Source organism: Plutella xylostella, chromosome 23 (assembly GCF_932276165.1).
Source record: "Plutella xylostella chromosome 23, ilPluXylo3.1, whole genome shotgun sequence".
In the NCBI taxonomy this organism is placed as follows: Eukaryota; Metazoa; Arthropoda; class Insecta; order Lepidoptera; family Plutellidae; genus Plutella; species Plutella xylostella.
This window is the reverse complement of record NC_064003.1, coordinates 9,786,383-9,814,182: the sequence shown is the minus strand read 5'-3', so window position 1 is coordinate 9,814,182 and position 27,800 is coordinate 9,786,383. Positions and strand designations below refer to the sequence as shown.

The window sequence follows — 27,800 nt, the reverse complement described above, 5'->3', positions numbered from 1 at the left end:
AAAATTGTTATAACTTTTTAGTTTATGTACCTAGAGTAGGTGTGTTTTATTTCCCTGCTAGATTATTTAGTAATTAAGTTGATTAAAACGTTAAAATGTACATAGATTAAGTCTTTATAATAAATAAATGCGTTTGAAACAGTAAAGGGAAGCAAAAGAGGGCAATAAAAAATGATTAAAAAACAAGGTTCGTCTGTGCGGCATAGCTTCGAGGTAGCTAAGCAACCATTTCGCTAGGTAGAAATCGTACTACGCCAGCCGAACAGAGGAACAATAAGAAGACTAGAAGAAGCCTGAAAACACTTCTGCCTCCCTTTCTGCTCACTTTTCAAGAAAGAAACTGGAGTTTTACTTCTGCCCCGGTCACCTACCTAAGCCTAGGTATTCAACAACCTTAGAAGCAAGTTCAAGTGGATTACGGCCATCGGTTATCTTCGTTTTGCAACTGTAAGCAATCCGCTACAGTTCATGGTCCTTCGAGTGCCGGATTCTGCAACCAAGAAGCTTCATCGAAGAGGAGGAGACCAGCAGCTGAAGAGGAGGAGAATCAAGCCTATAAGCGATTACTGGGAGTAATACGCTGTGAAGAGGACGATTCGAAGCCTACGCTGATGCGATTACGTTGCCACTCTATCGGCTCGTATATTGCTAAGCGTCCCACAGAAGAGGCGGAGTGTTCGAGAAACTACGCGCTCAGCGCGGTTGCATTACGTAACACCTTGACGTTGCGTATTTGCAATTAACGCTTTTGAAGCGGTGCGGTCGATCTAAGTAGACTGCCTTCGCCTTGTACGTGAGAAGATCGCCGAGGGACATCAAGTGGAGCCCACATCAAGAAGAACGGCGACATGATGAACACACGAGCGAAGACCAGTCGGAACACGACCCCCACCGCTGAAGGGAGAGCCGTCGAAACTCGCGAGAGAGAAGGCACAACGAACAACTCGCCGGCAGAGTCAGCATCGACAGCAACAACCGACGCCACCAGATCCACGGAGGCCACCGGCACCACGGGCACGTCCGGCACCACGGGCACGTCCGGCACCACGGGCACGTCCGGTACCACGGGCACGTCCGGGGCAACGGGAACCTCAAGAACGTCAAGAAACTCAGCCAAGTCGACTGCCAAACTCGACGAGCCGGCCAGCAAGCAAAGTACCAGCAACAAGCCAATGGAGAGAGAGATGACTGCACCGACCCATCACGAGAAGAGGGCCGGGTCAGAGCACACTGTGGTACCTCGAAGGAGGCCAACGTCGCACGCCTCGACATCGAAGACAATAAGAAGAAGGAAGGAAATCGAACAGATGATCGAGATCAAGCGACAAGAAGCGAAGAAGGCGCAAGCTGAACAGGAGCTAGCCAAGATGAGGCTGGAGCTGATTCACCTGGAATCCGAGACAGATCTGAGCGACCTGGAGGAGGACAACGACGAGCCTCATGGCCAGGCCGGACGATCGAGCCATATTGACAAATGGGTCGAGGAATCAACAGCGAAGCGCTTCACTTCACTTCCAACATCACACGTGGAAGCTCACACATCGGCAAGACGACACGAGGGGAAGCGACTGGAGTACGGAAGATACTGTGAACAGGCACCCCACATGTCAGAACCGCCACGTCTCTACAACGGCAAACCTACGGCGCCGCACACACGCGCCACCCCATATGATGGACAAGTTCATCATCATCAGCCGCCGCCGATCGCACCCCGGTACATGAGTGAGCTGCATACATTCACCGGGGAGCCGAGCGACTGGATCGCATTCAGAGCGACATACAGAGATACAGAGATGTACTTCAGCGAGATCGAGAACATCGCGAGGCTCAGAAAAGCCATACAAGGAAAAGCTAAAGAAGCAGTACGTTCGATGTTATTCAACGATACAAATCCGAAGCTTATCATCGACACATTACAACGAAGATTCGGTCAACCACTACGACTGATAAGAAGCGAACTAGAAATCATCGAGAAAATGAAGCCGCTGTCTGACGACGCTCGCAACCTCGCTCACTTCGCCGGGGTCGTAGCCAACGTGGTGAACACCATCCAACTCACGAAGCGCACACACATGCTACACTCTGAAGACATATATGAGAAGATATTATCGAAGATGAGCATCATGATCAGATTCAAGTGGTTTGAATATAAAGCCGCAGAAGAAGCACGAGAATGGCCAGTATTACTCGCGCTCACGTCTTTCCTGAACCGGACCGCCGATCAATTCGAAGCCTGCGAGTTCGAGAGCCGACCATACATCAAGAAGGAGAGAGAACCACTGCGCAACCGTATGAAGAACAAAGTGCACATGACAAGAGCGGACAACTATGAAGAAGAAATAAGCGACAGCAGTGCCGAGTCCGAGAACGAGTCGATCATCGACGACGATGAAGAATACCACCAAGTTATGTTGACCTCTCGGAAGGACAATCAAGAGTGCCCAGCCTGCAGTGACAAACACGCTCTGAAATCATGCAAGAAGTTTATGAAGCTACCACTGGAAGAAAAATGGGAGGTTGCCAAGAAGGCATATGTGTGTTTTCGATGCCTGAGCTCCACACACCGGGGTTTCAACTGCCGCGCGAAACCATGTGGAAAAAACGGGTGCAGAGGATCACATCACAGGCTCCTCCACCGAGACAAGGAAGGCGAGAAGGAGTCGGCCGAGCCTAAAGACACACAACCCACGAATACACCACAGCAAGCTAAAGACAAGCAGACGCACTCAGTGAACACCCTGTGCACCATGAAAGGATACCTGAAGATAGTGCCGCTGAAGTTATACGGCCCGAAGAATACTACTGAAGTCTACGCCCTGCTGGATGAAGGAGCCACCATCACACTCATAGAGGAAGAAGTGGCCGAATGCATCGGAGCCACCGGTCCAAAGGAAGGTCTATGCATAGAAGGCATCGGCGGACATCGAATGAACGAGCCCGACTCAAGGCGACTGAAACTGAAGATTCAAGGAAGATACGCACGAAACATTGAAAAAATGAATGCCTACACGATTTCGAAGCTGAGCATTTCGTCACAAATGGTGCCACACACACTAATAGAAGACTGTCCGCACCTGTCCGACATCGCCGACGTGATTACCTACGACAACGTGCGACCGAGAATAGTGATTGGACAAGACAACTGGCATCTAATCATATCACAAGACGTGAAATCCGGAGACCGAAACAAACCTGTAGCCTCACTCACAAGACTAGGCTGGACATTACACGGTTGTGCAACATTCAGCACAAGACCAGTGATAGCCGTGAACCACATACGAACAACTCGCGAAGACAAGATGGACGAGCTAATCAAAAATCACTTCAGCATCGAGTCTCTAGGCGTAACTCCCAAAACGCCTTCAAATGACCCCGAGAAGAAAGCCAACGAGATACTGGAAGCAACATGCCGACGACTACCCGAAGGCCGACTCGAAGCAGGTCTATTATGGAGAACTCCGAATGAAACTATGCCAAACAACCGCGAAAATGCAATGAAGCGACTAATCGGTATAGAAAAACGACTGAAGAAAGATGAAAAGCTGAAATGCGAGTATGAGAAGCAAATAAGAAACTTACTCGACAGTGACTACGCTGAACCAGTACCTGGACCGTCTACATCATCGAGAACCTGGTACTTACCTCATTTTGCCGTCGTGCATCCCCAGAAAGGGAAGGTTCGCCTGGTGTTCGACGCAGCCGCAAGAAGTGGCGGAAAATGTCTAAATGACGCGCTACTGACTGGACCCGACCTACTGCAATCATTATTCGGAGTACTACTGCGATTCAGAGAGGGACCGATAGCAGTCGTGAGTGACATCAAGGAAATGTTCCTCCGCATTCAAGTGTGCGAGCAAGACAGAGATAGTCTCAGATTCCTGTGGAGAGAAAAGGACAGCGAGAAGCCGAAAGAATATCGAATGAAATCACTCATATTTGGCGCAGCATCGTCACCGTGCACCGCAATATATGCAAAAAATCGCAACGCAGCCGACTTCAAAGAAAAATACCCAGAGGCGGTACAAGCCATAGAACGCAACCACTACATGGACGACTACCTACAAAGTTTTCAGTCTGAAGAAATCGCGAAACGTGTCATCTCAGAAGTCGACTACATACACAAACAAGGCGGATTTCTACTCAGAGGATGGGCTAGCAACAGGCCACAAATATTAGAACAGTTCCCCGAAGACGTGCGAAACAACGGTTCTATCGACCTGGGAAAAGATAGCGAACAAGTTGAGAAAACACTGGGACTCCGATGGAACGTGTCTTCAGATCAACTCAACTTCACGCTGAACCTGCGAAACACACCGTCTGACGCCATAGAGGGCACGAGACCGCCAACGAAACGCGAGGCAACAAGCGCAGTAATGTCCGTGTTCGACCCGCTCGGGCTGGCCTCGCCGATAACTGTACAAGGAAGAGCTATGCTACAAGATGTATGCCGCACGGGCATCGGATGGGACGAGCCCCTGAAAGAAAACGAAGAAAGAAAATGGAAAACGTGGCTGCAAGACCTGAAAAAGCTACAAGACCTGAATATACCTAGATGCACTACAACGAAGCTAACTGAAGGCGAAATTCACGTATTCTGCGACGCGAGTGAAAAGGCATATGCAACAGCAATATACTGGCGAGCAATACACCCCGATGGTCACGTCGAAGTAAAGCTGTTGTCAGGAAAGTCACGGGTGGCACCACTCAAGCCCGTGTCTATCCCACGCTTAGAACTGCAAGCCGCACTACTGGGCTGCCGCCTAGCCGCCACAGTAACAAAGGAAACGGACTTAACAATAAACAAGTCTACCTACTGGACCGACTCGAGAACTGTCCTCGCATGGATAAAGTCGGATCCGAGAACATTCAAGCCCTTCGTCGCACACCGACTAGCCGAAATTGAAGATCACACGAAGCCGACTCAGTGGAGATGGATACCTACTGCTCAGAATGTCGCAGACGACGCTACACGAAACGCGCCCTCTCACTTCGACATACAACACAGATGGTTCACAGGCCCACCGTTCCTCTACTGTGATGAATCCGAATGGCCAGAAGACAAGAGCTCTCCCAACATACCTACTACCGGTGAAGAAAAACCAAACTGCGCCCTGCACGTCATCAACACTGAAGAACAGCTCATCAAACCTGAAAAGTTTTCAAAATTCACGCGACTGCTACGAGCAACCGCCCGCGTGTTTCAAGCCGTCGACATATTCAAGAAACTAATTGAATCAAGAAAAAATCAAATTCAAGTAACTAAGAAAATTACACAAGATACCACTTGGCGTATCAAGAAGACTGCCAAAACCATCCCGCGCAAAATTGTTCCTACTCAACAACGGAGCACAATAAATTACGTGATACTCACGCAAGAATACCTAAACAAAGCTGAAAAATACCTAATCCGCAAGATACAAGACGACTGCTTCAAGAGCGAAAAACATCACCTGAAAAATAACACCAAAATACCTAAAAGCTCAAAACTGAAAAACCTGACGCTCACGCTGAAAACTGAAGACGACATAATATACCTATCAACGAGAGTCGGCGCCGCTCCATACCTACCTCACGACTACAAGAACCCCGCCGTGCTCGATGGAAGTCACTACGTCACGCTCCTACTCATCGAAGAGAAACACCGACAACTTCACCATGGCAACCATCAAACAGTCATGAATGAGATAAGACAACGATACTACGTGACGAAATTACGTAACTCCGTGAAGAAGATAACAAGAGAATGCCTAACGTGCAAAATACGCCGACAGAAACCACAGAGTGCTCCCCTGGGCGACCTACCTAAAGAAAGACTTAATAGTTATCAACGGCCCTTCACATGTACCGCTGTGGACTACTTTGGCCCAATGACTGTGACAGTTGGAAGACGTCACGAAAAACGCTGGGGCGCATTATTCACATGCCTGACTACGCGTGCAATCCATCTAGAGTTGGCCAACTCACTCTCAACCGACTCTATGATACTGGCGCTGAGGCGAATGGCTGCCCGCAGATCGACCCCTGCAACAATATACAGCGACAACGGAACTAACTTTGTGGGTGCGAACAAAGAACTTCAAGAACAGCTGAAAAGTCTATCACAAACAGACTTAGTACGAGAAACTGAAAACTACGGAATCACGTGGAAATTCATCCCTCCCGGGGCCCCACACATGGGCGGAGCCTGGGAACGCCTCGTACGCTCCGTGAAGACAGCACTAGCAGCAACTCTGAATGAAAGATCGCCCAAAGAAGAGGTGCTTCACACATTACTCCTGGAAGTCGAACATGTGGTAAACTCAAGGCCACTCACTGAAATAAGTCTAGACCCAGACACAGAGGAAGCACTAACACCTAACCACTTTCTGATTGGAAAGTCATGTGGTCTGCCGACACTGGGAACGTTTCACAATAGTTCTCTTGTTGGTACTGCGACGTGGAAGACCTGCCAACTCCTAGCGGATCACTTCTGGGCACGATGGACGAAGGAGTACCTACCTACACTGCTGCCACGCCGCCACCCAGGCCGACCTTACACTAACCCAAAGGTCGGTGACATCGTACTAATCGTGGACTCTTCACTACCACGTGGTACGTGGCCTAGAGGCGAGATCGTCGCGACACACCCTGGACCAGACGGCACAGTAAGAATCGTCGACGTGAGAACCAAGCACGGCATCCTGCGAAGACCTGCAACGAGGCTGATCATCCTGACGACCACAGCACCGCCCGATATGACTTCAGCATCCTGCCGCCAGAACCTGCAACCGGTTACTACGTAACGAGGGGGAGACTGTTGACGACGAATGCTGAAAACAATACGCAACGCGGTAAACAATGCCAAAAACGGCCATGTTTATGCTGCGCTAAACAGATAGCGCTTGCGTGACCAATTCCGCCTGGGTCTTATTTTTTGTGAAAATTTGATTGCTTTATTTACCTTTTTTCTGTTTAAAATCATGATGATTACGTTTATTTTGTTCATGTACATAAGTTATTAACTAGTTTTAAGTTCAATAAAGAGATATTGATGATTGTGCAATGTTAGAAATTACTTAGTAAAATGTAAGGAAAATTGTTATAACTTTTTAGTTTATGTACCTAGAGTAGGTGTGTTTTATTTCCCTGCTAGATTATTTAGTAATTAAGTTGATTAAAACGTTAAAATGTACATAGATTAAGTCTTTATAATAAATAAATGCGTTTGAAACAGTAAAGGGAAGCAAAAGAGGGCAATAAAAAATGATTAAAAAACAAGGTTCGTCTGTGCGGCATAGCTTCGAGGTAGCTAAGCAACCATTTCGCTAGGTAGAAATCGTACTACGCCAGCCGAACAGAGGAACAATAAGAAGACTAGAAGAAGCCTGAAAACACTTCTGCCTCCCTTTCTGCTCACTTTTCAAGAAAGAAACTGGAGTTTTACTTCTGCCCCGGTCACCTACCTAAGCCTAGGTATTCAACAACCTTAGAAGCAAGTTCAAGTGGATTACGGCCATCGGTTATCTTCGTTTTGCAACTGTAAGCAATCCGCTACAGTACCAAATTAGCGATACAGGTGAAATTGTGTCAGCGACTCATCGCTGGGAGTAAGACAGCAGAACACGTTTACCCCATCGGTCATCGGTTCTTCGACAGATGTGACCAGCCCACTGCCACTTAAGCTTACTAACTCGGTGAGCTATGTCGGTGACTTTAGTTCTCTGTCAGATTACTTCGTTCCGGATGCGATCTTTCAGGGAGACTCCAAGCATAGCTCTTTCCATAGCTCGCTGAGTGACCTTCACTTTGTGAACCAGTCCCACTGTAAGTGTCCACGTTTCAGCCCCATAGGTCATAACCGGTAGGACACACTGATCAAAGACTTTCGTCTTGAGACTTTGTGGTATGGGCGACGAGAAGACTTGACGAAGTTTGCCAAATGCTGCCCAGCCCAATTGTATACAAATATAAACAAATATAACAAGATGTAGACAAGAAATAGAAGCAAATTACACTGAGAATGAGAACATATGAGCGCATTCGTGCATTCAAAGAAGTCGAATGAAAATCAGTCAATGTGACAGATGCATTGTGACAGTCATTGACCTCAGAAAAAATATTTCTCATAAACCTCTTTGGTGATAGCTATCACCATAAAGTATCACATCATAGCACTTCCACGTCCATATCTTGAAAACTTACTAACCGATTTTGATGAAACCTACACTTGGTTCCTACGGTCGGAGGATCCTCCCTTTGCCATGGGGAAGCGCCTCCAGCATCTCCATACGGCCTTCCTAAGCTAGGACCATTTCCCACCACGCAGGTCCACTGCGGTGTTGGTGGGTACACATATCTAGATGTTTTCCTTCTCCGTAAGAGCGATGGTATACATTGTACTTAAATTCAAAGAACTCATTGTTACCTACATGTCAGCGCCGAGATTCGAACCCATCTCTTGCTTGAGAAGCGGGCGCTTACCCGACTGAGCCAGTTGGACTCGCGCACTGAGTGTTCCGTACAAGTCTACTTAATTACCTGAGGTAGTTTTCCTTTTAATTTCATCATAATTATGTACATCTATACGAAATATCAGCTTGATATCTTTACCCGTTTCCGAGAAAAAGGGTGGTGACAACAAAGTGTGATCCTATAAGGGTTCCTTTTTTTCCTTTTGAGGTACGGAACCCTCAAAAAGAATAGTGACAATCGGATCAATCGTTTCGGAGATATGCGTGAACAAACATACATACCAACAAGCATATAAACATACATAGGTACATAAACATTTATAAAATTTTGAATATTTTTTTATTAGCCCTAATATATTGTCATATGTCAATATGGTGCAGTTTCAATAATCTTACATTCATACCGAACATATATGTACTTACCGAATTGACAATATTTTTTTGAAATTGATTAAAAAGGTTTATTATCCCTGAATTTAGTAGGTAGTGATGCCATGCTAAAGAATAAAATAAAGCAATTAAAATTAATTCGATACATTGGTCGTGAGTCGTGATCCTACTTCATATTATAAATGCGAAAGTTTGTAAGAGTATGTGTGTAGGTATGTATGTATGTATGTGTGTATGTTTGTTACTTCTTCACGTCAAAACGGCTGAACCGAATTTAATGAAATTTGGAATGGAGTTAGCTGACACCCTGGATTAACACATATGCTACTTTTTATCGCGGAATTCCCACGGGAAAACTTATTAAGGCGAAGCGAAGCTCGCGGGAACAGCTATTATATTGAAATATTTGTTATTTTTGTATTAGTTTACTTGAGCAAGTAAATATTTAGATTTATCTTTTTGTATAAAAATATAAAGAAAAAATTATTGCCCAGAAATGGATCGCAATTTTTCCTTTTTTCGGTAAAGAAATTTTTTAGTAGCATCACTTAAAAAATGTCAGAATTCTTTCCAATTAAAAATTAGAGATTAGCTACATAACAAACTGACAATGTTTTGATAGGCAGTTTGTGAGTTTGATAAGGTACAAAAGTGTACAGCTACTCTTGCAGCTGACTGTATGTGTATAATAGGTATACACCTATGCGACACAGTGAATGAGAGCGGAAGTGTGCCCACGCCCTTATAGTTGTTAAACATTATCTATGTTCGTGTGAAACGGCCCTATAAATATTCTATAATTTCATTATAACACAGTAATCTGTAAATCTACCATGGAACGCTGAAAAAAACAGGGCATTGGCGAGATATAAGGTTACTTAGTTTATCCATAGTAGCTATGTAGATTTATAATACATCAGTACATATTTAAAATCTTATATTTTGTTAGAAGAAACATTTCTGCATCAATAAACAAACAACTCTTCCCTTCTGTAAACTATTTTCCATATTTCAAATAAGTAGGTAACAAATGTATACTAAACTAACGTATTTTATTAGTTCGCCAAAATAACTACCCACCTATAGTATCGTATATTTCTATTACAATTTTCGTAAAGTATGTTATTTTATTAGTCTTATTAGTTGCATCATCTGGGCGTGACGAGCCATAAACTCGTGCTTATAGACATGGTGAGGTTTTATCAGTGAACTATCCAAATGTGTACAGTGTAAAGTATTGGCCGAACAACGGCTGGCAATCAGTAAAATCAGATCTTGCTCTATTTTCTTACGAGCGGGCTATATACCGGGTGATTTTAGAGACGCGCATAATATTTTCACCACGTTTTCTCCTAGTCATACTGACCAACTTTCATTATGGAGCCAACCCTGAAATCGCGAAAATGTATGGAACAGATGTTTTTAACCCCTTTTTACAGTAGGTACTTACTCTTACAACCTGGCTGATGGCCGCGTCTCTACCCACTCATACGAGGTAATATCAGTTATGTATGCGTGAGGTAATAAGCCCATGCTAGTTGCGCGTAATTATGGGCGCACTTTCATAACCTACGTAATTAGATGCAGCGTGCATTTTGTAATAATTATCATAATTCTGTTTCGTCTCTCTTTGATTGACCTGTAAGCTTATATTAACATTGCTAAAGGATTTACTATCCGCTAGTTAATTATTCATACTAACTAACTGAACCTGGTATAAATAATTAATAAGTAAGTCTGTAACTATAAAATTTACTAAAATTGTAAGATTTTTTTAAAATTGTAAAATACATTGCATATTAAATCTTCACATAGTTAATTACCAGTGCCTAATTAGATTGTAAAAAGCGTGTAATTAATACCCACCTGATATTATATGATGATAATGAATGATATGAATAAGATGTCACGAACACAACAGTGAGATCTGATACAGCACAGAATCATGTCTTAATAACTACAACAGGTACAGTCAGCCAAAGACATGTCTGCGAGATGTCGTGTGTTAATTAAATACAGTAAATTACTTTCCTCTAATAGACACGGAACACCAGTTTTATTTCTAATTTAATTCTTGTCACCTCGTCCAATAACTTTACTTTTAACATAGTTGCAGTCTTCGCATAAAACCTAGGTTTCCCAGCCTAGCCTAGGTTTATCTAAGACCTAACACGATCGTTATCAACAACAACAACTTTCCCAGCTGGAAACCTGATAGGGAGAAAAACTTCCCAGAAAATTATTCAAATGTTGTGTAAGCGCGGTAACCAGTTGATAACATATTAGTGATGTTAGCTATAGTCGGGAACTGAACACGGGGTTGCAAAAGTGGTATCCCTAGGTCAAGGTGAAAAGAGTTGACTCCAGGGTCATTCTTAAAAATTTCTCCTCTAAGCCTTTTGGAAATTTGGAAAAAAATATATTAAGCTTTATACAATAAAAAGTCCCGTGATAATTTTTTTTTCAGCACACCTAAGTATGTACTCGTACTTACCTGCCTTACAGATTTAAATTTGAACTGCACGAATTATTACATTTATTATGGACGACACTGTGCCTACCTACCTACTAAACATAAGTGGTCATGTAAAATTGTGAACAACAAAATACATATTCAAAGGATATAAACGATACTTCCTGATAAAAGCTCTTCTTAATTAATTCAGGCCGGTTGTTAATTGCCATACAGGATCAGAATAGATTCATTAGAATTTTATGTAATGCACCTGTTTCTGTTGTTAGGTAATCCTTCTAAAGCTGGAATATCGGTAAAAGATATTAAAATACCTACTTATCATTGAATATCGGAGACATAAAAAAACGGACGGACAGTTCAGTCTTTAATAAGACCTATGCCTAGCTTGTAGGATAGTACCTCATCTGCACAGTCCTTTATATTTTAGTGCTTAAAGCGGCGTCTCTGTTTCAGCAATATTAGCATTCATCTCGTCTGCGAAACATCACCGTTAAGTATCACGTAGGCATTTTTTGCCAAACCTAACGCAGAACAAGTGACAAAAACCGAGAACAATTTAATCGCAATATCTCACGCAGTCGTAAAAAAAATTGCGAGAAATACACCGAGAGGTAAACATGAGAGGTCATTGACATCGTGGCAAGTTGTTCACTGCAGCCTTATTACGTAAGAAACAAGTGATTTTGTCTCGTCACGAAAATGTCGAACAGCGGTAATGATCGGACAGTCATCGAATGGTTGTTATGTCGCCGTGTAAAGTCATTTTTCACATGGTTAGGTGACTTCAGCGTTTTTTTAACAGACAGCCACGATAAACAGCGTTTTATAATCAATGGCAGTTAGAAGTTTATTTTTGTTTGGAGGGTTTTTGGCAATAAAATTTTAGATATATTTTAAAATCTGTATCAATTATTATTATTATTATAAATTATATATTGCACATAAAAACATTGTACAAAGGCGAACTTAATGCTAGTAGCATTCTCTACCAGTTAACCTTTGGTGATGTCGAGAAAGTGGTTGGTAGTGCGATAGGCTGAGAGGAGATCAATTGTAATGATATACATATTATACTAATACATAGAACAACGCGGACTCGGGATGATCTTAATAATAACAGCTACATAACATTAGTATTGACTTTGAGAGTGTGTTATCCGACACCAAAAGGGCCCACACTTCGGTAGAGACTTTAACGTTTCCTTTTTAAATGTGTCTTTTTTAAGCTTTATTACGTAGTACTAACCGTCTTTTAATTTGTTTCAGGTGAGCAAAGAGTAGTTTTAACCATTACAATGGACCTCGACGGGGGCGACCTGATAACTTGAGGTGAGTTTCAAAGGTTTTTTAGTTCAATTATGTTGATTTATAGGTATTTTTTATTTAATCATTTATGTTAAGAGTTTTGTGTTTTCCAACGTTTAATAAAACTGAAATTGCTATCAAATGAATGAAATGAAACTTTTATTGGCAAAATGATATGTAAGTACCTAAGTATTGTGGGCGATAGAAGGCTGATGATTATTTCACTTTATTTTTAAAAGACAAATTAAAAGTATTTTTGCATTTGCAAGTTGCCACGCCGCCGGTTTCTCTCAAATTTTCTATTTGTACCAGGTGTTTTTGCAGTGTTTTGCGGTAACACAGAACATAAGTAGTAATAATGCGATAGAGATCCATTCTTTATGGTTCAATCACGAACTTTACATTTTGCGTGTTGCCATTTCGTACGTAGTCAAACCGCAAAATAACATCAGTATACTTACAATAATAATTTAGCTAGCTTGTTATCATAATAAGTTTTATGGCCTTTGATAAAGAAAACAAAATCGAAGAGCTGTTTAAATACTCTTTATTAATATATTTTTCTTTGAAATGTTCATAATATTATATTCTTTGTCTGCCTGCAAAGTTGTAGCTAGTATGTAGTTAAAAAATAACAACGAATTCGTGTCTTCTATTGTAATATAATTATGTAGGTGCTTATAGTGGTTACTTTATAATGAAGGTGTACCACGCATACAAATTTATGTCATAATTAGTATATTTAGTTGCTCAACGGCGCCTCGCGTGATCAATTGCTCATAATTGTAAATAGACATAGTCATATTAGCCATGGATGCCAGGGAACAATGGATTTTTAAAATTGAAATGAATTTACTTAGTATGTTGATCCTACATTGTACATAACATGAAATATACATATTAAGATAAGAACAGTAATGTACAGGAACAGGGCAGACAGGTAAGCTCATGGGTCGGTATCAGTTGAACTAGTAAACATAGATATGAAAGTGTCAACTAGACATCAAGATAATCGTTCACCAGCCATCTGCCATATATAATACAATACATAATACGAAGAGGGTCATAGGGGAAGGGTTAGTCGGAGGTGACTCGCAAGTGGGCCACTCGCTGACACATTTAGAATCTAGATGTGCAGGTTTCTTCACGATTTTTACCCTCACCGTCACAAATTCAATTATAATTTAGTTAATTAACAATAACCACTTCCACGGTTTTAAAATCTAATACTATTCAGGTCAAGGGCGTAAATAATTTCGCTTATGTCTGTATAACATGTTAATAGCAGTAGTTAATGTGTCAAAACGCTATACTATGAGTGTGTAAAACTATGAGATATGAGTCAAGGACGAAGTGAGTATTTGTGCCGTGTCAGAGGTTAGAGGTCCCGAATCAATCTTTTAGCTACCGCAGTTTAATTACCCGTTAGTTAAAATGAAACTACAGTGAAGTAACAAAGACATAGTACCCAGAACATTCATTCGTAACTGTATTGCTGTTGACCCCTTGTAAAAAGTTGAAGGTTGTACAGAGATATTCAATAATATACAGGGTGTATAGCTCACGATAATGAATAAACATGGTCTAAAGTTCTACAGGAACAACATTTGTTCTGATCAGCCCGTGAATAACCCCTTTTGGCTTACTAAAACATTATGACAACACCCCGCCGAATATTTTTAATTTAAATAGTTGAAAAAACCACAATGTACAAAGATGGAGATTGGTATACCCAAGTTTTATTCAAAGATAAATTCATTTTTCATTTGTTTTATATTGTGCAAGTCGAATTAAATTAATTTGATTGATAGTCTTGCGTCATCGTCATCGCTGCTTGTAGTTATGTTCCCACGGTGTTTCTTATTACCTAGGAATCTAAATTATTTTGTGCAATATACCTACATAATATCGGTATAATGTTGACCATACATACACACGACTCTAATCCCCGAAGGGGTAGTCAGAGGTGACTCGCAAGCGAGCCACCCGCTTTTTGTACTCACGAGATAGTGCGCGAACCGTATCGCCGTTTTAAACGTTGGTTATTGGATCGTAATGTTTGAAGTGTATAGTTACTTATTTTTTTGTTGACTGTATACGAAAGTTGACAAAGCTATACGCTACTCTTAAACACCCTTTGCCGGGTACAAAAAGTCACGGTCACGTCTACCAAAATCAAAATGTCATCAACCTAAGATTATAATTCCTGATTAGGTGCCCTTACTTTATAAGGACATCTTCAAATACGGGCCATGTCACCTACTATAAGGTGATTGAGTTAATTGACTTGACATTTTATCATCTTGCAGAATAGGCCGCCTGGTTTATTCAAGTTAAAGTTCAAAATGATTAAAGTTTTATTTATATTTTGTTAGTTAATACTTATGTTGGTGCTTATTAGGGCGGTGCAACAAACAATTTAACGTTCAGAGTCGTTCGATCATCTCTCAAAAGCAAACTTACTTTTTATTTTTACTGATTATGAAGGTAACACAGCTAATTTATAGAAGGGTTAAATAAATACTTACCGACATTTGAAATATCATTTAAATTGAACTTACTAAGCGCGATTTACATACTACGAGTACATACCTCTATAATTATTTCTATAAAAGGACTTTAGAGGTGTGCCTCGTGTCATGTTGTCATCTACTTACATAATAACTAAATCACGACAGTAAATCTTTATGATATATTGTTACCATAATCAGCAAGCTTCAAATCTTAGTAAAAAATTTGCGTAGGTGAAGTTTTTCTAAACTTTTTTTGTGTGTTTAGGAATTCTGGCCAGGTAGTTCGTGTGGGTGGTTTTGTGAGTGACTCACTTATGTTTAGATAAGTAAGGCAGCCACTTAAAAACCATTTTTATGTGTTGAAAGCTTGTCACTGACAGCCTTAAATAATTAGCCGGGCCGCCGTAGTGGCATGATGATACGCAATGACATACTGCCAGTTTCAATAGCTCTATCTATCGATGACTGCTAGTTACTTTCATACTATTTTGACAAACTAAGGGCGACTTGCACAAGGATCTTAAATATAGATTTAGTGTTAAATCTCGATTTATGCTACAAATTTATATGGACTGACGTTTCTTAAAGCGAGATTTGACACTGAATCTAGATTTAAGATTCTTGTGCAAGACGCCCTAAAAGTAACAAACTCATATGAAAGTAACTACCAGTCATCATTAGATAGAGTTATTGAAACTTGCAGTTATTCTCCTTAGCGTGTCGGTGACAAACATCTAAAGCAATAATATAATTAATATAGATGTTGGTTTGTCACCGTGGTGAAAGGATTTTTCAGTCAGATTAGCGTCAGTCTCTGGCTGCCAGGTTGCGCCGAACATAGTGTAATAAGGAACGTATCGGCTTGGAAGACATCATCATCAATAAGGAACTGTCTATAGGTACAAAAATGTTGAAGAGGTGAATGACTGATTTTATCCATAGATATATGTATATTATTATTATTAAAATATGTATTATTATGAGACCATTATATAATGAAATTGCTTCAATGTTTATTACAAAATGTATCGTATTTTCTCTCACATTCTGAAGATCAATTAATTTTGCATATTTTAATCGATACGTTTTGCTTTGGTATAATATGGCTACTCAAAATGTTTGGTAATGGATTTAACTATTAGTTAGTAAGTCATTTATAAGATTCGAATGACAGCGAATGTACCTAGCTAGACTTTCTTGAATTTATGATAATTATATAATTAAGACAAATATAAATCAGATTATTGGTTTTATGTTTATGTTTAAGTATCTAATTTAAATGGTCCATGATCAATTAATAATATTTACGAGATTTTAACCTCTAAATGCTTCCATGTAAACTTGTTTTCTTAAAGTTAAGAGTAACTCAAGCTACTCGCTTTTACTTTCCGAGAAAGACCTCAGTTAAAGCTAATTAGCATGACCACCGGACCACATGCAGTAAGCTTAAGTATATTGGAATAGCAATAGGCAAATTTCGAATAGTATGCCTATCCTCCTAGACTTGTAGACACTAGGATTATTGTGTAAGTAAAAAAATAAGCAAATACCTAATATACTGTTATGCAATGTATGCCTACTAGAAAACAGGTACCAACAGTACACCTACATAATAAAACTGTAGTTTCAACGAATTTCCCCAAAGCTCACTAGCCCTACAAATAAGAAACACCATGATAAAAAATAAAACAGAATCCAATGTCCACCACAACGTAGGAAAGTACTTTAGAAAATGCACTTTACCGTGAGATAATTAAGTTAAAATTCTTGTAACGAAGCCTGGTCACACTGATGATATCGTCTACACAGTGGGTGTCCCGATGTTCCAACGTTGATACTCTGTCTTGTCTATTCTCTAGCGTTTAGCGTCGCAGATTTAGATTACACAGTGTTGTGTTGGTGGGCTTAAGTAAAGGCTGGTTTACACTAAAGGGTCAGGTTCGAGGGGACATGTAGGATAGAAAATACATAGGATAGTGAAGGGTATTTTTTTGCTTGACACGTAAACAAATAAAGTAGTAAAATGTTTTACAGTGTTAGTCTCATAATCATAATCATCAGCCAATAATCACCCACTGCTGGACATAGTTAGGCTTCTCCTAAGTGTTAGTTTAACGCAAATAAATTGCTTAAGGAGTTCTTTTTTATTTACCAGGTTTAACCAGTGTTTAACACAGTATTTGTCTAGTATATCTAGTTGTGTTGTAATGATTATAAGACCACAATAAAATTATCTTTCAAAATACTGAAGTAGGTTACCTACCTACCTACCTAAGGTTCAAACTGAAACATTATATTAACTTGGTGGCCACTGCCTCAGTATGACCAAATCCGGTTGACTTAAGTAAGATAAAGCGTAACTTGAGACCACAATTTGAATTCTATCCGGCTATTGTACTGGACAGCGTGTGGGATAATGAAAGTAATGCATATCTATTGTGAATTTGCAAATTCTAAGCTTCCGGACTTTAATATTAACTAACCGAAAAAGAGGGGTTCTAAATGTTCGACCTACTAGTATGTATACAGTGTGTGTCTGGCACATACATATTAAACCGAAATCATCTTCTTAGCATGTCAGTGACAAACCCTATGTAAAGCGGGACTAGGGCTAGTGACTTTCACTAGGGGAGGCTCCTTACATGCACTCCTCCCTACTTAATCATACTTATCACAAATAAACCAACAAGGATTTTTGCGTTTTAAACAGAACTATTCGTAGGTGGCTAAGTAATAAATCTTGGAGACGATTGTTATGGAAACAAAACTCGTCTGAACGCTTCGCCGATTCGTCATTCGGAGCGGCGCTTTGTGATCGGCCACCGAGACAGGGCAAAAAATACCAACTTTACAGATTCCAATCTTTGAGCCCTATTCTGCTGAACAGCATAGTGGTGCGAAGTTAAATGACCCGCCGTAAAATAAGAAAGATTTCAAGAAGAATCAACGACTGAGATATTTAAACGTAACTTTATTAACACTGGTGGTTTTTGTACGCTAATAAGATATTTACAAGACTTTTTTTAATCATACCTTCCTACATAAGGAAGGAAGCAATCTGGCACTTACCACTTCAACGTGAAATTGTTATTTACTAAGTACCTAAATCCATACTTTTAGTTACTTAACTAATTGGCCAGTAAACCGGAAACGATTTTTCCAATCGGAAATGGCCGCTGTCTACGTGTTTATGATTTCAAAGATGGCCGATTTCCGCTTCCAAGTACTCTGTGGTTTTCGTTACAGATTTAAATTGGCATGGCGTTTTCCAATTACCCATTAGGTACGTATACATAGTTGTGTTTGAAGTGGATTCATTGGTATATTTTATACATTTTAGTCAAGCTATTGACTGTTAAATGTTGTGTTAACTATTGATATTATCGCCCCGCTGTACCTAATATTGTGTCATTGATTTCATATAAGCCTATTAAGGCCATTTCATGTATATAAATAAAATAATGGCCTATCGTTAGGTATATTTCAATCTGGGTAAAGGCAGGTTTGTTTTTTTTGGGTCATAGGTAATGAAAATCGTAACCATGTTTTATCAAAATCGGCTTAGCCATTCAAAAGCTATGCGACTTTTAGTGTTGAATACCCCGATATTCACGTTGGTTACGTTATTTTAATTCAAATCTGTGTTATGGAGCGTGCACAACACAGAATAGTCCCGTGACAGTGACGGTTGGTCGCGCACGATCGTCGGAACAATCACAGTCGGTTGTGACCTCGGGAGTTAGGACCTTGACCGACTCTGCTTTACGGATGCATGAGCGAAGTTACTGCAGGAAAGATGAGATGAGACATGTACTTTTAACTGAAAGTTTCATGAACCGTTCCTAAAGAGTTACATTGTTAATGCTAGTTCTATATACGGACGATGATTGGTAGATAGGGCTTGAACGCAAACGCGCTTGCGTTGCGACATCGCATCGCTAAAAATCTGCGACAGTCTTTTTCAGGACATGCTTGATTACGTCGCAGGTTTTTGCGATGCGCAACGCAGTTTTGTGTACAAACACTTACCTCCGTTTGATTTTGACACGTTGGATGTTGTTATTGGTGGATGTAATTAATGACTTACAATGCAGTAATGTAACTACTAGCTCTCTTTATAGATAAATTCCATAAAATATAGTAGAAAGTGACTCAAATGCATCACAAATATTTTCACTAACAAAGTATCTAACGACTAAACTTTCCTATTGTTTTTACAAAACAAAGACGTCGTCTTAAATTATTCCCTCTTTTGCGTGAACAATGAAGCATTTGATCATAAAGGTCTGAGTCTATGTGTGTCCAGGGGTTGATGGTGACCACAATAGGCGGTGATTGTGGGACAGTGGGACACGTTCTTCAATTGTTCGAATATAAAACGTAGAATATAACACTGGCCACACCTTTGAACGGAGTAAAACTCACTGGCAATGAAAAAGTTCCAGTGACAATGCTAGCTTAATGACGCCATCTGCAATATGAAATAAATGATGATGGGCACAAATATATGGAAGCTGGGACCAGCACCAATAGAAATGAGTGATACGTCGTTGAAAAGGTATTTTTTTTGCAGACTGTGAATAACGGAAGCGCTAGTCTTGATTTACTGTCCAATTAGAATAATCGTACCTTGAAAGTTTTTATATTTTATTTCTGTAATTTTGATGTTTTTGTTAGTTTTTCACATTCATTTTTAATTTTTATAACAAAATGATCATCATGCATATAATATTATATTCGTTTATTATCTCAGTAAATAAAACCAGTTGAAAGTAATTTCTCCAATTTCAATAATACGTGTTTACGTGTATTACGCCCTAACTGTCATCAGGAGAGAGAGTGCAATGCCATAGAAAAATACTTCCTTCCGACGAATATATTTCAAAATGGACAACTTATACGGATTTGTCGTCATAATACTTTTTTGCTCACTTGAAAAGAGCTATCCAACGATGTATGTCTCATCTTTATTGGACATAGGTCCCAAAACGCCCATTGTCTTTTAATAGCTCATCAGAATATTACCAACTAAAAAACGTAAATATTTTGTTCAAATTTTAAATAAAATGATGTCGGGTTATGGGCATTTTGTGTATGGAACTTTTTCATTGCTCGTGTAAATATGGTGTGGCTGTTTCACCCGAATTGGCGACATGTCTTACAAAATGACATGGGTAGTTATTTTATTCCAACAAAACCAGTTTAAAGTAATTCGATAATACACATGCACATTGATATCAGATTTTATATTAGCTCCTAGGTTCAGTTCCGAAAAACTAGGTCACATTTTAGAGCCTGGGTCTTGTCTGTTAGGTGGCGCAATAGTTGTATACTCAATGTTTTTAGTGCCTAATGCTATATTTTATAGTCATAAATTTATCACTTTGATAGTTTGTCCAAGAATCCATAGTACAATAGTTAATTCTGATTTTATTGTTACAGGTAAATGTTCGGTATTATGTTTCACACGTCTGATTTGTGTAAGTACCGTCACCATGCCTGATGCCTTCACATCAGTAGGTGATCTTCCACAGCGTCATCATCATCATCAGTCGCGTAGTCATGCATAGGCCGCTACCACAATACGAGAATTGAAAATATGGCTGTAGTCTTCCTACCCTGTACTTATATTGTTTTTTCGTTTAATTATTTTATTCGCATTGACACAAATCAACACATCGTTTCCTGATCTAAGTCATCGATGTAGCTAGCCGGGCGAAGGGCGTCCCACCGGGGGAAAAGTCTCCCATCTTGGTAATACTAATCGTGTGAACCCACCATAAATACACATTAATACTCCTCTCTATTTCAATCGCAGGTTAATTAGCTCACACCGAATACAAAGATACATTACATTTACAGTGTAAGAAGCCGCCAGTAAGATATTCCATTACACAACTGGCATTATACTTGCACCGTTTAGCATAACAATAACAATCAATAACATTAGTAGCCGTGGATGTGAGGTTCTCAGCAGAGTGGTTTAATTGTTCCGTCCTTTGAGTTTCTTCTACATACGTATGTGGAAACGTCGAGGGGCGTAAGTGCAGGTAGCTTTTCCGGAAGATGCTGGTTAAAACGTTTTACTGTATATTATAATATTGTACCTATCCTTTATTTTTTAAATACTTGAGTTTTGTTTTCGTGACTATCGCCATTTTTTCCATGACTGAAATGACTCTGTGGCGATTGTGTCGATGTTAAAGATATCTACTAAAATTCATACGCGTAAAAATATATTGAAATTAGGTACACACTCTGTATCAAGAAGTAAAGTTAATATAATTTATGTGTACCTCACCATCATAATTATATTATAAGCATTTCTAAGTGCTCACTTCATTTATTTTAAATGATTCCCATCACTCTAGTGTGTTAACACTAGGTGTTTACCCTGACTTCCGTGTGGTCTCAAGAATGCTTCTAATAACGAAGGTAAAATTCTCACATACCCAAGTGAAGCGTAAATTGTCCCTTTTTATCTGTTTAATGTTGATGTCGGATGGTTAAGAAACTTCGCACGCATTCACTGACAATGCGTATCTGTGTGACTATCTCCCAGTTAAAGACAGACTGATAAATAGATGAAAATTATATGCAAAGATGTGAGATTGTCGTAGACGCCTTTCAACAAGTTTTTAACCATTTGTTAGTCGTATACCTCGAAATCAAAAAATCCTTGTAGCTTTTCACCTATTCGCATTTCGCCGCGATATCAAAATTTTTGAATAGATTTTTATTGTTGTAGTATAATTTTTGATCGCTACTGACAATATTGTCTGAAAAATTCATAGAAGATTTACTTTCCTGCCTGCCCTCACTGTAGTCGCTTTTCACCTTGATAGATGTTTGTTTTTAATGCATTATAAGGTACATATCGCGATATTTCTTTTACACTACAACAATATGCGACCCAAATAAGATGCGACATAAAATACTTACCTGCTATTCAAAATATATGCAGCTTAATAAATAAGCTATTGATAATACATGCTACATAAAAATTTGCTACTGTTGTAAAAATCTGTTAAAAATATATGCTAGTAACAAAATATACTACCGATATTATACGCTACAACAAAAAACGCTATCAAGGTGAAATGCGAATAGGTGAAAAGCTACAAGGATTTTTTGATTTCGAGGTATACGACTAACAAATGTTTTTAACGTCTACTTAACTAATTTTGGGAAAAAAATTGATTACGAGTACGAAAATGAAAGCCCATACCACACCCAACATAGGTGATAGAATAGTGAAAAATTATTATAGGCACCTACGTAAATTTTTACGGATACTATAAAAATAATTTATTTTCTGTTCAAGTAAAGTATGAAATATTTACAGTTCTCCGCGATAACACCTTTTGCATAATAATTTATATTCAGCAAGTCTGACTGACTGTCAATCAGACTTTATTTCCGAGTATTTATTATGCGTTTGTGTCTGAGTTCGCATGTTTTTCTAGAGCTTTTTTGTTTAAATTATAGGTTAGTTTGTGTGTGCAATTATACCTGCCAGGTCTAATCAGGTAAAAATGAAATATGTTTACTTAGTTATTAAAGTCATGGTTGGAAATTCTTGAATTGGTTGAATCCATAACTACATGAAGTTATGTAAACTGTACGTTTTCTAATTGAATTCAGTTATTTTTTCTAATAACATTTTTAATCCCGCACTAAGGCTTGGGAACTTGGTGTAGCAATCCAATAACTAACTACAATAAATCAATAGCTTTTTAATTAGTGAGTATTCATTCACATTTCACCATCATCCGAACAAAATTAAAGGCTTTTTAGGCTGAACATAATTGTAGGGTACCACACGGACATGCATAGCTAGCTAATTAAGCTTGTAGCAAGTTTAGGTTTAATATATATTATCTTAAGGTTTGATTTTATGAAGTCTATTAAGGCCTTCTTAACTTAACTTAATTTGTTACCCAGATCTCTAAATGTACGCTATAATAGGTAATATATTTATATATTACAAGTTTCTCCATACATCCGGCGATATTTTCGTCGTTGTTAGTCAGACGGCACTCGGGACCAGGGGTCACTCTCTAAATCGACGAATGAACAAAGAAAAATTGTCACGCAATCGGCACGTTTTAATACAACAAGATAGAGCCGAGGTTCGCGCAGCGCTCCGAAGTTTCGGGAAAATATAATTGCATCACTAACCACGACACTATCTCGTTGTATTTAAGCTTGCTGAATGCATTACATTGACATTTACTGAAGCGTCCGTAGTCGAGCGGGCCTCAGTGATCGTAACTGATCGCTGAGGTTAAGCAACAACTGACACGGTCAGCCATTGGATGGGTGACCAATTTCAAGTGGTGCTTTTCTGGACGCTTCCGTGCTTCGGACGGCACGTTAAGCCGTGGGTCCCGGTTGCAGCTTCGGCAGCAGTCGTTAAGCCTAGTCAGAGGCCTTCGGGCAGCTTGAAAACATCTGACAGTCGGGTTGCCCACTTACCCGACAACTCTATCAGCACAAGCTTGCTTGTGTTGGGGTCCACCAACCCGCACTTGGCCAGCGTGGTGGACTAGGCCTAAACCCTTCCAGCATTGGAAGGAGACCCGTGCCCCAGCAGTGGGGACGTGATGGGTCGTGATGAATGCATTACAATTCTCGTTCGTTCGTGAGAGTGACCCCCCAGTGGAAGTGTAGTTTAGTATGCGCATGCGGCGCCCCACGACGCATAGACAATATTCTCGGTAATCTCTTGGGATGCAAGTCGTTTCTTATTGATTTTCTAGAAGTCGCATAGCTTATTGGTAGTTTCAATATTTGTAATGGCACTAGAGACGGTAGACATACTATATTGATGTGTTATTTTTTTTAGGGGGTAGCAAATTATTTAGTAGTAGAAAGAACAAAAACCTACTTAATTATTTCACTAAGTGAAAACATATTTTGTATAAGTCAAATGAAAGTTCTAGCGCGCGTTGATGTCTTTTACTTGAAAAACTGCAGTTGACGGTACAAATAGTCTAACCTACACTAATTTGTTATAATATTTTATTTTTAATTAAAACTAATTAAATCAATTTACTCTCTCTCTCTCTCTCTCTCTCAGCCTTCCGTAGTCCACTGTTGGACATAGGCCTCTCCTAACGATCGCCACCCCAAACGGTCACCCGCCATCTGCATCCAGCGGCTTCCCGCTACCTTCCGCAGATCATCAGACCAACGGGTTGGGGGGCGACCGACACGCCGTTTGCCGACACGGGGTCTCCACTCCAGAACCTTTCTACTCCATCGGTCGTCGGCTCTGCGGGCTACGTGGCCAGCCCATTGCCACTTCAGCGTGCTAATCCTTTTGGCTATGTCGGTAACTTTAGTTCTCCTGCGGATTTCTTCATTACGAATCCTATCTCGCAGGGACACGCCTAACATAGCCCTTTCCATAGCACGCTGAGCAACTCTGAGCTTGTGGATAAGCCCTTTGGTGAAGCACCACGTCTCGGCTCCGTAAGTCATCACTGGCAACACGCACTGATTGAAAACTTTTGTTTTCAGACACTGAGGTATGTTTTCAGTGAAGATGTGTCGTAACCGATCGTTGACCAATAGACTAGCCATGGATTTGTAAGCAACATTTACTTGCAGCAATTTACATGAAATTGTCACGGCAACATTGTCTATTCCATTGTTTTGCCAAATTTGCATGTTTTTCTCATGGAAACTTTACACTTGACATTACAAATTAGATAAGTCACGATAAAGCTTGTTGGTATGTGTGACAATACTTACAATTCATTTAACTTTTAAAAAGGTAAATATTTAACGTATTAGATTACATAAAGTCAGCAGGGGTTCCATTACATTTTTATTTATTTATTTTAACACTTTATTGTATACAAAATACCAATTTTTCCTTATGACAATAATTTATTACCTAATCTTTTAAGGATTGTCTTACACGTTCATTACTAGGAAGCAAGAGTTTCTCACGGACAGTGCGACTGTCCATCCCACTGTACCAGTGTATCGATGACAGCCAGTATCACGCCGACCGCAAGCGTGTGACTGTTGCGTAAAAAGGTGGCATAGTGCAATAGATCAAGTGACAATAACGTGACTGGCCGATTGGAAAAGAAAAATAAAGTTCTATTTTTTAATGGTAATTTTTAAAGGTTGCCAATTACTAAAACAATCAAACTAGAACAAATTGTGTTTAGCTGGCTTCTTTTGTTAACTAGTACTATAATTATGTATTTGTTCTATATGGGAATATATAAAATATAAATTATATACTTATATCGACACTTGATAGCTCTGCTCACTTACAAAAGGTTATTTATCATTAATATTTCATCGCTACCCATGTTGCGTAAAAGTTGGATGCTAAAATGTTTATTTAGAAATGTATTGGCGAATATTGATTTGTGCTAAATCACAAAATTTGCATTAAAAAAATGAATTTATTTATAAATTAGCCATAAAGCGTAAGCTTTAACGCATAAATATATTAATTTTGTTTAGTTGTAACACTGTGCTCAAAGAAATAAAATGCATAAGCCACCTTTTGGCCTTTGACATAGTTAGGACTTGGATATGAAGTTACAATAGCTAGCCGCTATAATGACTAACTATGTCAAAAAAAAACTTCATTGAAAATAAAACAGTACAAAGTGGTGGCCTTATTGTTTATAGCAATGTCCTAAACAACCTTTGGATGGAAGAGAGTGAGGTCACACCTTTTGACATCCGGTTTTTAAAACAAGTAAATAAATTTCCGAGAAACATAAACAGGATCAATTGCTACCAGGATGTCACAGCGTTGAAGAGGTTGACGCAGCAAATTTGAAGGAAGCAACGTGTTTATAGAGGCGTTTGTTTGAGCTTCTCACGGGATCTTTGCTTGTTTGTTCTACATTACACCTTTAATCCTAGTATCCTTCAGTCACGTTCGGACAATTTCTGATAGCCTGGTGTATGTATTGCCTCTTTAGAAAGAACCTTAAGACGACATGATTTATCAATTTCAAAGTCACCATTATGAGTTGAGGAATACTAGGAATATTTACTCTGTCAAAAGGAATAGAATTTAAAAAGTGATTGTCCCGTGTATTAATGGAGGCCTTGACCGTAAATTGTCAACAATATCTGCTAAAAAAGAAATTTTGATTATGCTTATGAGCTTTTATAAAACATGCATTCAAAAGTTTTATTATTCAGAGAAGCTTTAAATCTCTATGCATTGTCCATGATTACTTCTGTAAATTCAGGAATGCTTTTAAGTTCACACCTTTCAAATGTTTTTTTTTTCATTTCCGTTGATTTCCTACTTGCTTAGATAATTATCATGTTTGAGCTTTATCGAGCTCATGATTTTTAGCAATTTTGTCTTCATTACCGTATTACCAGTTTAACTGGTTTTGTTTTATTAGTAGAGTTTATTCTATACGCTTACTGTTATGTTAGTGCAATGACTCTTTTACATTTCCTTCTATACGGCTTACGTTGACCTTTGCAAAGATCAAAAGTGTTATAATTTCTTAAGTTTTTTTTTGTTATTGTAAAAAAATATAGTTTAGTTTCATCACGATTTCTCAACTCAGCCAGAAATACTGAACAATTTATTGCATGTAAGAATGCAGGCAATAACTAGTGCAATGTGTAAAAACTACCGAAATGACCCTGAGGCCAGGAAACTGAATTCAATAGGCAGAAAAAAGTGATCAAATTTACAGCCATGAGAACTTTTAATTACAGATTAATTCAATAGATTTTGAAATTGGTACTCACAAGTTTTATTGTTTTATTGTTCATAATAATGATAACGTTACAAGACTTAAGTGTTTTGCTATATGTATCGTAGGGAATGAAGCTAATCTGAATGGCCGATCCTTTCACCACGGTGACAAAACCTAGTCTAATTAGGTATTGTCACAGATGAATATAAAGTGACTTTGCGTTTGTATTTGTCACCGACACGATGAGAAAAAGAAGCAGCTATCTACATAAACAATAAACATTCGAAAACAATTAGCATAACTTTCTATTGTATTTCCTCGATCTCCTAGACCTCCTAGTCCACGCCAAATACTTTCTTAAACCTTTAGAATAAGGAGTAACGGACAAGAATGGCCGTCACGACAGGGCCGTTACGGGACTAAGGTCACATTGGGAGTAATTAGCCGTCATTACTCGCTAGCAAGCGCATACGTCGTGCGAACTGCCGACATCCCACGGCCTGACTACAATGAGAGATGCGACTAAATACATAAGAACTAAGTGTAAGGTATTTAAACGGTATAGCTTTTGACACGGAATCCCGAGCTTTGGACTTGAAATTTTGGATTCTTTTGCCTGGAATTTAATTGTAACCACTTTTGTTATTTCCTCGGTAGGGTCTGCTTCTATGGTGACTGCCTTCATATGTGTACCTTCGCTCATTCCTCGTCCATTCGCCAGGCCTTTCGCCCCGCCACCACTAGATGCGTGTAGACATGGACAAGCATGACCGAAGCATTTCCGCAATCCTGTATGCTCCCTCTGTGATAGATGCTGTGTTCTCGTATTTTTTTTATCTTGGCAGGTGCATTATCATTTCAGTTAAAGAATTTTAAATTCATTTCATATTTCACTTAGCCATTTAAAAGTTGTGCGACTTTAAGTGTTAAAAACCCCGGTTTTTAACGTTGGTTTGGCATA

The 27,800-nt window shown here is 39.4% G+C and overlaps 1 protein-coding gene across 3 annotated transcripts in view; it reads left to right on the top strand.

Moving 5' to 3' along the window:
• LOC105391306 (myosin-11) overlaps positions 1–27,800 on the top strand; it is a 98,965-nt gene that overhangs the window by 33,659 nt on the left and 37,506 nt on the right. The window contains exon 2 of one of the 3 annotated variants that reach the window (XM_048629531.1): positions 12,583–12,645. The exons of the other annotated variants lie outside the window; for them this stretch is intronic. The gene's annotated coding sequence lies outside the window, so the exon portion shown is untranslated. The remainder of the gene's footprint in view (positions 1–12,582; positions 12,646–27,800) is intronic. 3 annotated transcript variants of the gene reach the window in all.